We start from the raw sequence: 13492 nt of genomic DNA, 5'->3' as shown, positions 1-13492 counted from the left end.
CCGGCTGTTAAGCAAGCTACACCACCTGTAGTTTGGACACTTAATTTTTTCAAAGGAAATGCTTCGGGACCACGGGATACTTAGTGAAGAGCATCAGGAGGCACCCCAAGGCATAGGGGCTGGGACTGGCACTAGGATGCCTTGCGGTGGACAGCCGAGCTCGATCCTTATAAAAGCTTTTTAACTGCAGCAGCTTTAGTGGACGCTACTGGAGCTGGAATTACGCGGCTGCTGGCATGAGACTTGCCCTCCAATAGATCCTTGTAAATGGATTTAAAGTGTATTCATTCAAATTAGAGGGACAATTTAAATTAAAAAGATTAGAGCTGCCTCCACCACAGGGGGGCTCTCTCGACCCACCAGCGGACAGGCACCAGTATTGGGAGAGGGGGGCTGGCCGTCAGGGTTCACCGCGGCTCTGGCACAAACCCGGCGACACGGAGGTGGCACGGGCAGGAGCGGACTGGCCGTGTCGGCTTCTCACTTTTTGGATTTTAGAAGGGCATGACATGCCTATATCTATGTCTCCCCCTCCTTTTACTCCTCCACCTCTTTTATTTTCGCATGACTATACAGTACAGACCAAAAGTTTGGACACACCTTCTGATTTAAAGATTTTTCTATATTTTCATGACTATGAAAATTGTACATTCACACTGAAGGAATCAAAACTATGAATTAACACATGTGGAATTATATACTTAACAAAAAAGTGTGAAACAACTGAAAATATGTCTTATATTCTATGTTCTTCAAAGTAGCCACCTTTTGCTTTGATGACTGCTTTGCACACTCTTGGCATTCTCTTGATGAGCTTCAAGAGGTAGTCATCGGAAATGGTTTTCACTTCACAGGTGTGCCCTGTCAGGTTTAATAAGTGGGATTTCTTGCCTTATAAATGGGGTTGGGACCATCAGTTGTGTTGTGCAGAAGTCTGGTGGATACACAGCTGATAGTCCTACTGAATAGACTGTTAGAATTTGTATTATGGCAAGAAAAAAGCAGCTAAATAAAGAAAGACGAGTGGCCATCATTACTTTAAGAAATGAAGGTCAGTCAGTCTGAAAAATTGGGAGAACTTTGAAAGTGTCCCCAAGTGCAGTTGCAAAATCCATCAAGTGCTACAAAGAAACTGGCTCACATGAGGACCGCCCCAGGAAAGGAAGACCAAGAGTCGCCTCTGCTTCTGAGGATAAGTTTATCCGAGTCACCAGCCTCAGAAATCGCAGGTTAACAGCAGATCAGATTAGAGACCAGATCAATGCCACACAGAGTTCTAGCAGCAGACACATCTCTTCAACAACTGTTAAGAGGAGACTTTGTGTAGCAGGCCTTCATAGTAAAATAGCTGCTAGAAAACCACTGCTAAGGACAGGCAACAAGCAGAAGAGACTTGTTTGGGCTAAAGAACACAAGGAATGGACATTAGACCAGTGGAAATCTGTGCTTTGGTCTGATGAGTCCAAATTTGAGATCTTTGGTTACAACCACCGTGTCTTTGTGCGACGCAGAAAAGGTGAACGGATGGACTCTACATGCCTGGTTCCCACCGTGAAGCTTGGAGGAGGAGGTGTGATGGTGTGGGGGTGCTTTGCTGGTGACACTGTTGGGGATTTATTCAAAATTGAAGGCATACTGAACCAGCATGGCTACCACAGCATCTTGTATCGGCATGCTATTCCATCTGGTTTGTGTTTAGTTGGACCATCATTTATTTTTCAACAGGACAATGACCCCAAATGCACCTCCAGGCTGTGTAAGGGCTATTTGACCAAGGAGGAGAGTGATGGGGCGCTACGCCAGATGACCTGGCCTCCACAGTCACCAGACCTGAACTAAATCGAGATGGTTTGGGGTGAGCTGGACCACAGAGTGAAGGCAAAAGGGCCAACAAGTGCTAAGCATCTCTGGGAACTCCTTCAAGATTGTTGGAAGACCATTTCCGGTGACTACTTCTTGAAGCTCATCAAGAGAATGCCAAGAGTGTGCAAAGCAGTCATCAAAGCAAAAGGTGGCTACTTTGAAGAACCTAGAATATAAGACATATTTTCAGTTGTTTCACACTTTTTTGTTAAGTATATAATTCCACATGTGTTAATTCATAGTTTTGATGCCTTCAGTGTGAATGTACAATTTTCATAGTTATGAAAATACAGAAAAATCTTTAAATGAGAAGGTGTGTCCAAACTTTTGGTCTGTACTGTATGTACTTGTCACTTTTCCATGTGTTAGTTATGTCTTCTGAGCAGTTTGTCAGCTTTTGGACACCTTTGAAGGTGTTTTCTATGTGTTTCTATGTGTTTTTGTTTGCCTGCCATTGGTTTTAACGGTGTTCGAAGGTGTTCGACGAACAGTTCGACGAACAGTTCGGCGAACACACGGGTGTTCGACGAACCGAACCGAACTCGAACACTACGGGGGTGGCTCAACACTAGTCTTAACCCGAAGCCAAGGACCGGTTCACACTGTGTCAGCAGAGAGGGAACAGAGCAATCTCAACAAGCAGACTAACCCCCCGCCTATGGTGAGTAATGCACAAACTGCAATGACTGTTACTGTGATAGATTGTGACCTGGGAGAGGTAAATAACATCAGGGAGGAGGCCCATGGACTTCGGGTCTACATCACCCTTGTTAGTCCAGATATTGTCCCCACAGAACACTATTTACCAGGCTGCCAAGTGACCATCCCCCTAGCTGGGGGTCAGCACTCTGGGGATGGACGTAATGGATGCTAGTTCAGTTTTCGGAAGGTACATGTGGAGTTTCCCAGGACACACTGGGGATCAGGGGGAGGATATGGAGGACCCTGTGGAAGGAACAGACTCTTGTCTCAGCGGGCTGAATACTGAGTCCTCATCTCAGGGCTTCCCATCAATTGGGAAATTGGCAGGATCTGCAAGATCATATGAAAGAAGCTGGAAATGTCTACTATGCTGATGTACACCAGGGTGGAATGGGGATTGTGGAGTTTATTAGCAAGGATGACATAGAATATGCTTTGAGGAAACTGGATGATACAAAGTTTCGTTCTGATAAAGGTGAGATCTCTTACATTTGTGTCCATGCTGAAAAAGTGGGGGAGGAGTGTGAGGAGCTGGCCTTGTTCTAAGACTACTAAACCAATGCACATAGAGCGCAGTCCACCCTATAAGGGATGCAGATTTTTTCCAGCATGGAGCACTGGTTTCGTCAATCCTATTATTGTGTTTTATTAGAGATTTACTTGCTGGGTTTTGTTAATGTTTTGCTTCTTCGGCAGTTTATGTGCACTAATTTCACTTGTAAAGTGATCAGCTTCAGGAATCAATGTTTCCATTCAGTGACAGTAAGCAGGGGAAGACATGCTGGTTGGAACTTATGTATAAATAAGGCCTGACAAGAGATTGCTAAAGTAATATGTAAATTCCATTATTCTCATTAGTATCTCAGGATCCTCAAGCCATTGTTCCAACAGCCTCTAGTCCCATTTTGTGGATGGGGATAGAAAGCCCAACAGAGCCTTCACCACAGGTGGTCTCACATGCAGTCACTGGTGATGGGCTTCTTGCAGCTAAAAGCAAATGTCTAAACGGGAGGGTGTGAACACTTCTGCCCACCCTGAAGGTATATGTTTAGTCAGGGGGTGGGTGGAATGAGATCGAAGGGATAGGATCTAGGTTGAGGTCCTGGAGCCATGGATGGATTATGGCGTTTTGGAGATCAGTTACTGACTGGGCTGGATAAATGTGCTACAGTTGTGGGATCTGTCATTTGGATTTCAACTTTCTTATGGACTGTTGCTACTGGATACCTGTGCTTCTATAATTTTATCTGTCGTTTGGAGGATCATTGTGAATACAGACTATACTGTCTGGAGATACGAAATCTGTGGATCAACCAAGAGTTGGGAGACAGTGATTATCGCCTGGCACAAAGACAGTGGAACTACCGTCCCGGGGAGAGGATCTTGTGGACTGAGACAATTGTATTTTGGCCATTTACCTGGAGTTGTTGTAAAACCTTGAAGTAAGGAATAAAATATTGTTGCATCATTAACCTGCTTAGCTAATTATTTACAACCCACAACCTCAGATCTTCACAGAGATGTTCGGAGAAGCCAGGTTGCGACCCTCTGATCAATTGGCCCCATGGATATGTTTTGGAAAGCCAGGATTCGGCTTCATGGAGATGTTCGGAGAAGCTGGGTTGTAACCCTCTGGTCACCTAGCCACGTACCTCAATGGACTGTCGGCTTCATAAGCTTGTCGTTACCTCCACTCTGTGGGTGCCCGCCAAAAGTAGAGTGCCACTGGTGGGGGTAGTTGGCCCTGGAAGCCCCAAAGTCACAGCTGCTCTAATCCCAGCAAGTCAGCAGAGGGCTGAGACACTGTCATTTTGACAATCTTGGGTATTTTACTAGGACTGTTCTATATGTTATTGTCTGTTGGTGGTTTAATAAATTATTGCCACACTGTTTTACCCTCACCCTGTGTTGTCTGAGTAGTATTCTGCCCATGGGAAAGGAGTGTGGGAGTTCAGTGGGATGAGCCCTTGTCCATGCGGTCTCATGCCAGCGGATGAGAGCACCCATCTCCATATAGCCCAATTAGACAACCATACGTGTCACACCTACTTCATCCTGCTGCCACATTTTGCTTTCTGTACATGTACTGATCTAGCTAGCATTTCTTGTTATGTTATTTTTGAAAATCATTCAATAATCAGGGTTGAAAAGATTTTCAAAAGTTAAACATAGTGTTGTAAAAAATGTATGGTAAAAGAAAAAGTGGAAATAGCAATGGATACGGTAATGTAAAAGGGAAAAACATACCAATTGCTAGTAGCAGCAAAAGCGAGGAGGAAGCAGTGGCAAACATGGAGTATATTGCACATCACTGGTCTCAGTCACAGCATGATGATGTTGCCTCTGCCAGCAAGACTGTCAGTTTGAGTCAATGTTCTGGCACAGTCTGGTCTGTCTGATCACAATTGAATAAAATGGATAATTTTTGGACTGTTTTTTAATTTAAAAAAAATGTCTGTCAGTGCACTGAGCGATGAAATGAACCTTTGATTAGGAGGAGTGAGAGACACTTAGCACAGAGAGAGACCATGCAGACACAGGCAGATCTAGCAAATGTATTTCACTTCAGTGTTGGATTCACAGCTACTGCTGTATAATGTCCTCTGTGCTGCTGCTTCTCACTTTGTGCTCTGTATGGGAGACATAATAGCAGTTAGTCTCCATCCACTATCTCAGAGACAAATGAAAATCAGAGATAAAGTCTGCAAAGGAGAAAACTGGTGAAAAATGCAGGATACAAGTCATATAATGACCAAAAATAGAGTAATTCCTCGATCAAAGAAAAAGGACAGCTTATTCTGAAAGGTCACCTGAAATATCAAGCATGCTAAAATATAACAGGTTCATTAATATTATTTTTTACGGTTTTCCTACTATAAATATTATTATTTATTACTTTGTGTTTGGAAGGATTGTAGGAGAGTAGACAATGCAGGTTTTTTTTTACAGAAACATCAATAACACTCCTATTTATGGGTTGTATCTGCTTCAGCCACATTTTTTTTAACCACCTACAGAAGTTAATAGAAATATTTTTGAACAACGACACATCAGTGTAACGTTTTAATGAAATATTTATCGAAGAAAAAATTTAAAAAAACTATAGGAGTTGACCGATGCACGGTCTACACGTGTCAGACATTTAGTTTCAAAGAGATATATTTAAAACAAACCTGTCATCAGGATTTTGCTAAGTAAACTACAGGCAACTACCTGGGTTGCAGAAATCCATCTTGTGGTTGTTGTTTAACCTGTATTTGCAGTTTTCAGTTAATTAGATTCTTGTGCTCTGGGGCGGGCCTGTGGGCGGGTCTTTTTTTGGTGCTTTGGCCTCATCGTCATCATTCTGGGCTTAAATGACAGGTGACTGAACCTTCAGTGACTTGCTGTCACCCAAGGTGTGGGAAAGACTAAGTGCAACATGAAAGGAAGAGGGGGAGGAAGCCCAAACACTAGGGAAAGGGGAGGTGGAGACCCCTAGGCAGATCTTAGATCACCCTGCCTACCCTACCGTCCTTATATAGGTTCCACACCTATCGCTGAGCAGGAAACTAAGCCCTGGATGTCCCTAGAGCTTGGCCCTAGATAGGGAGGGGGAGGGATGAGCACTAGTAAGGCCCCACTATAAACCAAAGACTACAATATAGACAAACAAAATGGATAAACTTAGCTTGAGCAGACACCAGAGGAGTAACGCCAACTGTCCTCCAAGGGCACTGGAGAAGAAGCTAGCAGACTGCCAGTGCTCCAAGCCTGAACAAAGGTAAGTAGAAGTATCACCGGCGATTCCCTGGAGCAAACTGAGTGTTTGTAGCTCCCAGGAAAGGATGTGTCAATCAACAGCAGAAGGCAGGTCGCCGCTGGGCCCTAAAGGAATAAAAATGAAGACTGCATCTTTAATGCCAGTGACCTTCTACATCCAGATCCAGATAGACTGTCTATTACACCTGACAACACGTGACAGTACCCCCCTTCTATGAGTGGCCTCCGGACACTCAGGACCAGGTTTCTCAGGATAAGAGGCGTGGAATGCACGAACAAACCTAGGGGCATTCAACTCTGATGCTGAAACCCACATACTTTCCTCTGGACCATAACCCTTCCAGTGCACCAAGTATTGTAGGGAACGACGCTGGAGAAAAGAATCTACAATCCTCGAAATATGAAACTCCAAATTACTATCAACCATGATTGGGGGTGGTGGTAGGTGAGAGGACTCAAGAGGTTCTACATATTTCTTGAGCAGAGACCTGTGAAAGACATTGTGGATCTTAAGGACCTGAGGTAGCTCAAGACGAAACTGGGTTAATGACGGAGGTTATTTTATAGGGACCAATAAATGTAGGTCCCAGATTCCAGGGAGGAACCTTCAACTTCATATTCCTGGTAGACACCCACACAAAGTCATTCACACTCAGGTCCGGACCTGGCAAGCGTTTCCTGTCTGCCATACGTTTGTACCTGTCTCCCATGATCTTCAAATTTCTCAGAAGCCCCCCCACACTGAGGAGAGTGAAGAAGCAAAACGTTCCTCCTCAGGAACTCCCGAAGCTCCTCCGCCACTAAAAGTACCAAACTGGGGATGGAAACCGTATGCATCAAAGAAACAGTGACCTGTCGGTAGATTCTGGGCGATGATTATTAATAGCAAATTCTGCCAGCGGTAAGTAAGATGCCCAATCCTCCTGGTTTTCAGAGACAAAACACCTGAAGCAAGTCTCAGGATTGTGGTTAATGCGCTCGGTCTGCCCATTCGACTTAGGATGGAAGACAGAGGAAAAGGACAGTTGCACTCCCAGTCGAGAACAGAACTCTTTCCAGAACTTGGAAACAAACTGGGTCCCCCGATCTGACACCACATCGGAGGGAACCCCGCGAAGCTTCACGATCTCACTTATAAGCACCTGAGCCTGAGTCTTGGCATTCAGAAGTGCCGGTAATGCGACAAAGTGAACAATTTTACTGAACCTAACTATAACCAACAAAACCACAGTTTCGCCTGCAGATACCGGTATGTTAGTAATAAAATCCATGGACAAGTGTGTTCATGGCCTGCTAGGAATAGGTAGCGGAAGAAAGAGTACCAGATGGACGGGTATGCGATACTTTAGAATGACAAATACTACAAGCAGACACGTGTTCAATCACATTCCGATGCAACCCCGGCCACCAAAAACGATGAGAAAGGAGGACCTCAGTTGCCTTACAACCTGGATGACCAGCAAGCACAGAGTTGTGATGTTCCCTAATTACTTTGCGGCACAGATTAGATGGTACAAATAACCTTCCTGAAGGGGAGGAGGCAGGGGCGTCCCCCTGAGCTTCCAGCACCTCACTCTCCAGTTCAGGGTACAATGCCAAAATGACTACCCCCTTCTGCAAAATCGGGGCAGGGTTCTCACGGTCACCACCACCAGGAAAGCTCCGAGACAAAGCATCAGCCTTGACGTTTTTGACCCCTGGATGGAAAGTGACAACAAAATTGAACCTAGTTAAAAACAGGGACCATCTAGCTTGCCTAGGGTTGAGACGTTTAGCCGATTGAAGATATAACAGGTTCTTATGGTCTGTGATAACAGTAATAGGATGGACAGGCCCCTCCAACCAATGTCGCCTTTCTTCGAACTTCAATTTATTCGCCAAAAGTTCCCTATTACCCACGTAATAATTTCTCTCAGCTGAAGATAATTTATTGGGAAATATCAGGTTAACTGAGTATAGGTGCAGTGGCAAAACAGCTCTTGAGGCTGTGTGCCCACGATGCATTTTTTAAGCATTTCCGCAGCGGCAAAAACGCTGCAGAAACGCTTAAAAAACGCATGGTAGAAGGCCTGTCATGTTCCCCTATGATAATCCGCATGTGCTGGGCACATGCTGCGTAAATTTCCGCTGCGGGTCATCATTGCGGAAAAAAACGCAGCACTACCAATTATTTAGCGGAAGTGCTGTGTTTTCGCCGCCATTGACTTGCATTGAAACGCATGGATTACGCATCACTGCATCTGTATATGCGGAATCCAAGCATTTCAATGTGCGGATGGTACCCGGGTCTGGAGGAGAGGAGACTCTCCTCCGGACCCGGGTGCCATAGAACCTGTAAAAAAATGAATAAACTAAAAAATAAATATTATTTTTACCTTCTGATGGCCCCCCGCTGCGCTCGTCCTCCCTTGCCGGCAGATCGCGGTGGACTGAAGGACCTGCGCTGACGTCATAGTCATGTGACGGCAGGTCCTTCAGTGTAGTGTACCGCGAGCTGCCGGCAAGCCAGGACGGAGCGAAGCAAGACTACGGGGGCCATCAGAAGGTAAGTATAGATTTATTTTTTTATTTTTTACCATTCTTTAGGGTCACACTATATAAATCCATGCCGTTTGCATGGATTTATATAGTGTGACCAAGTTGTCAAGCACTTTCCAAGTGATGCTAAAATTGCTTGGAAAGCGCTTGTCAACCCACATGCGGAAATGCATGTGAAGAACGCTTCACATCCGCTTGTCCCTGGCAGGAAAAACGCATGTACAATCCGCATGCGTTTTTTTCTGCCAGGGAGATGCAGAAACGCTCAGGAAAAAAATCCGGAGCATTTCTGCATCGTGGGCACATAGCGTTAGGTAGGAAAAAGCCTGCAGGGGGGCATCCAACTATTTAGAAAGATCAGACCCCTGCCTTGTCATGTCAGTGAGGGGTTTTACAATTACCGAATAATTCTGGATACATTTTCGGTAAAAATGAGTAAAGCCCAGAAAACACTGTAGAGCCTTCAGATTCTCAGGACGGTTGCAATCAAGGACTTTTCCGGATCCATCAGAAAAACAGAAGATGACAACAGGTACCCCAAAAAACTGCACCTCCTGGACGGCGAAAACACACTTTTCTAGTTTGGCATGTAGTTTGTTATCCCTTAATATCTGAAGCACCTGTTTAACATGCCCCGATGTGTCTCAAAATCAGGCGAGTAAATCAAAATATCATCCAGATTGACCACCATAAACCTGCCCACCAAATGATGGAAAATATGATTAATGAAATGTTGGAAGACCGCAGGTGCATTGGTCAAACGGAAAGGCATAACCAGACTCTTGAAATGCCCTTCAGAGGTATTGAACGCTGTTTTCCATTCCCCTCTCTGATTTTAACCAGATTGTAGACTCCCCTTAAATCCAACTTGGAGAACACCTTAGCTCCCACAACCAAGCTGAACAAATCTGGAATCAGAGGAAGAGGGTATGGATCTCGGATGGTAATTTGATTTAATTCCCGGAAATCAAAACAGGGACGTAGACGCCATCTTTTTTCTTCACAAAGAAGAACCCTGCCGCCACAGGCGAAGATGAGGGTCTGATATGTCCCTTCTACAGACTTTCTGCAATGAAATCCTTCCTGGCTTGTCTCTCCTGGCCAGACAGATTATACAGTCTGGACTTTCCCGAACGGGTTCACCTTGTCGTGGTGGGAAAGCTTTTATACTATTTTTGATCAAAAACAGTGTTACTAAGAACCCTATTTTATTTATTACTTAAACCAAACTCAAAATTTGTGTTTTTTCTTTGTATTTTTTGCATTCGGTGCAAACTTGGGTGTGGCTTCCCTTCCTAAAGCTGGATAATACATTTAAAAAGCTTCCCTTGGCTGGTGTTCTCAGTTCAGGACCCGGTCCTTTGTCTGCCCTTATTCACACAGTGGTCTACTTTGACACATATTAGGTTTTTAATATTAGACAGTGTAGGATTTTCACAAATGGGTTTACCTTGTCACGGTGGTTAAGCTTTTATACTATTTTTGATCAAAAACAGTGTTACTAAGAATCCTATTTTATTGAAATGCTCTTGCTTTGTATTTATTTACAGCAGGGTTTATGTTCATTTTGCTTCTTTTAGGTTAGTCTGGACTTTGGTAGATTAGCTCCAGGGGTCAGGTTAATAGGACAGTCATATGCACGATGAGGAGGCAAATCCAGACACCCCCTCTCAGAAAAACGTCCTCAAAACAAGAAAAAAATGCAGGTAAGGTCTCTCTAGAGACTGTAGAAAGGGAAATGTTTAAACAGTTCTCATGGCAGTAATCTCCCCTCTGAATGATCTCTCTGGATTGCCAATCCACCAATGGATTATGTTTCACCAACCAGGGTAGACTCAGTACTATTGGAGTGGGAAGACCGTCCAGGACATAGCAAGGGATCTCACAATGAACCGACCCCACCCTCAGTCTTACATTATGTACAATCTGAGTTAGAGCTTTCTGTTCAAGTGGCGCTGAGACGAAGGCAAAGATGGGAATGGGCTTAGCTAAAGTACAGCAAGCAAGACCATGAGTTCTCACAAACTCAGCATCAACCATGCTGACTCCAGCTCCACTGTCAACAAACACACACATTTTCTCAGTCTTGTTCTCTAGCACCACCTCTGCTGTCAGGACAAATCGAGAATTGCAGGTTGATGATAAATGCACCCCTTGATTATCCAACTCCAAACTACCAAGGGTTAATCGGGTTTCCTTTTGCTTAGGAATCAAGGGACAGGCCCCAATATAAGGTCCCTTTTTCCACAAAAAAACACATGTCCTTTTTTTGTGGATCTCAGAGGAAACGTACGATGCAGAGGCACCCACTGTATGGGTTCTTCCACCTCCCCCAGTACTGGTTCGCCCCCAGACTGCTCCCCCGGCAAAGGGGCATTACCCCGAAAAGAGGGCTCTGGAGAAGGTGGTCTCACCTACCCATCCCGAAGGCGTCTATCAACACGTATGGCCAAAGACATGGAAGCCTACAAGGACTCTAGGGTTTCATACACTGCCAAAGCATCTTTCAACCTTTCAGTAAGTCACTGACAAAATTGGCTTCTGAGAGCCGGGTCATTCCGTTTTGTATCAGTTGCCCATCTGCGGAATTCGGAGCTATACATCTCTACTGACCGCTTCCCCAGCTGAAGGCGACGCAGCTTGGACTCAGCCAAGGACATTCGGTCAGGGTCATCATAGATGAGGGCTAGAGCCCCCCCAAAAAACTCCACAAACTGGAGACAAACCAAACCCTTTGGCAAAGAGAAAGCCCAGGATTGAGGATCTCGTGGCAGTAGTGAGATCACAATCCTCACTCACTGTACCTTACCTCCAGAGGAGAAAGGACAAAGTTTAAAATACAGTTTGCAAGCTTCCTGGAACACAAAAAACTTGTCCCTACCACCTGAAAACCTGTCCAGGAGGGCAACCTTGGGTTCAATCTGGACTGGCCTACCTGCAGAGCCCCAGCATTATGGACCTGCAGCCGCTTTTGCTGCTGCTGAACCTCATAGTGGAAGTCAGTCACCTCCAGAGACAACCTAGGCAGCTACTCTGCCAGCTCTGTAACAGAATCCATGATCCAAGGGAGAAAGAAAAAAAAACACACCTGAAAAAAAAACACACACAAATAAAACCATGTGTCAGTTTTTTTTTCTTTTTTATGCACGGCCGGTGATAATGTCATGCAAGGTGTGGGAAAAACTAAGTGCAACACGAAGGGAAGAGGGGGAGGAAGCCCAAACACTAAGGAAAGGGGGAATGGAGAACCCTAGGCAGATATAATATGACCCTGCCTACCCTACTGTTCCTATATATGTTCTACACCTATCGCCGAGCAGGACCCTAAGGCCTGGATGTCCCTAGAGCTTGGCCCTAGATAGGGAGGGGGAGGGGTGAGCTGTGGTCAGGCCCCACTACAAACTAAAGACAACTAGGTAGACAAACAAAGGGGATAAACTTAGCTTGAGCAGACACCAGAGGAGTAACGCCAACTGTCCTCCAAGGGCACTAGAGAAGAAGCTAGCCGACTGTTAGTGCTCCAAGTCTGCAGTATAGAAGTATCACCGGCTATTCCCTGGAGCAAACTGTGTGTTTTTAACTCCCAGGCAAGGGTGTGTCAATCAGCAGCAGGAGGCAGGTTGCCGCTGGGTCCTAAAGAAATAAGGATTAAGAAGGCGTCTGTAATGCCAAGCGCAGTGACCTTCTACAGCCAGATCCAGAGTGATTACACCTGACACATCCGTGACACTTTACTCCTATTTTAAATACTGCGCCTGTGGCACCCTGCTACCCACAGGTACCACAGGACCCAAAAGGGTGCATGGACGGACTTCTCTACAAGAGGCCCTCAGTACACACAGACACCTCCACCTTTCCACCTCATACCACCAGAGGTGGAGGGTGGAGTTAGGTAGGCAGAGTGTGCTGACACTTTAGAGCAGCGAAGAAGCAGCACATGTTAGCTGCTGTACTGAGGGCAAGTTAAGGCCTAAAGCACGTGCTGAAGCTTGAGGACCTGGAGCGTGGCCGGAGGCAAGGAGAGGAGAGAGAAGTGATGGGGGGCAGAGGAGCATCTTAGGCTCACGCCAGAACACAAGCCGGACACCGGGTCCGCGCCTACAGGGTCCTCTATGCCCAGTAGGAATAACCGGTATACCAAGGGGATTCTAGACCCCTGGTCAACCTGAAGCTGCAACCATCCAAAGAACTAGGAACCACGTAGGCCCCAGTGTCCAGGGATAGTGGTAGCCAGAGGAAAGTTCTTACCACCAAGCAGACAGGTGAGAGAGTGAGAAAGAATACAGAAGCTAGGCCTAGATCCAAGCAGGTCAGGAGCTTCAGAGAGAGAGAGAGAAAGAAACAGACAAGGAGGCCTTTTACCTACTCACTGGGGAGAGTCCAGAAGTGCACCCTTCCTACCAAGTACCCTGGACCGTACCTGCTGTCTACACCAGTAAAGGTACTGAAGCGAATCCCCTGTGTGCGTGTCTGTTATTGTCCCCTGACCCGGCTGGGCCACCTCTCACCTGCATCCCTTCCATCAACGCTGACCCGGGGGCCCGCCTGTGGGGAGCAGAAACATCTCAGCTGCCATCCCATCACCCCCCGGAGGTCTGCAGCAGCGCTGGTACCCATTACCAGGAAC

This window comes from Phyllobates terribilis, unplaced genomic scaffold (genome assembly GCF_046119375.1).
Source record: "Phyllobates terribilis strain yellow unplaced genomic scaffold, ASM4611937v1 Scaffold_5__5_contigs__length_657084704, whole genome shotgun sequence".
NCBI lineage: Eukaryota > Metazoa > Chordata > Amphibia > Anura > Dendrobatidae > Phyllobates > Phyllobates terribilis.
This window is presented reverse-complemented; position numbering follows the sequence as displayed.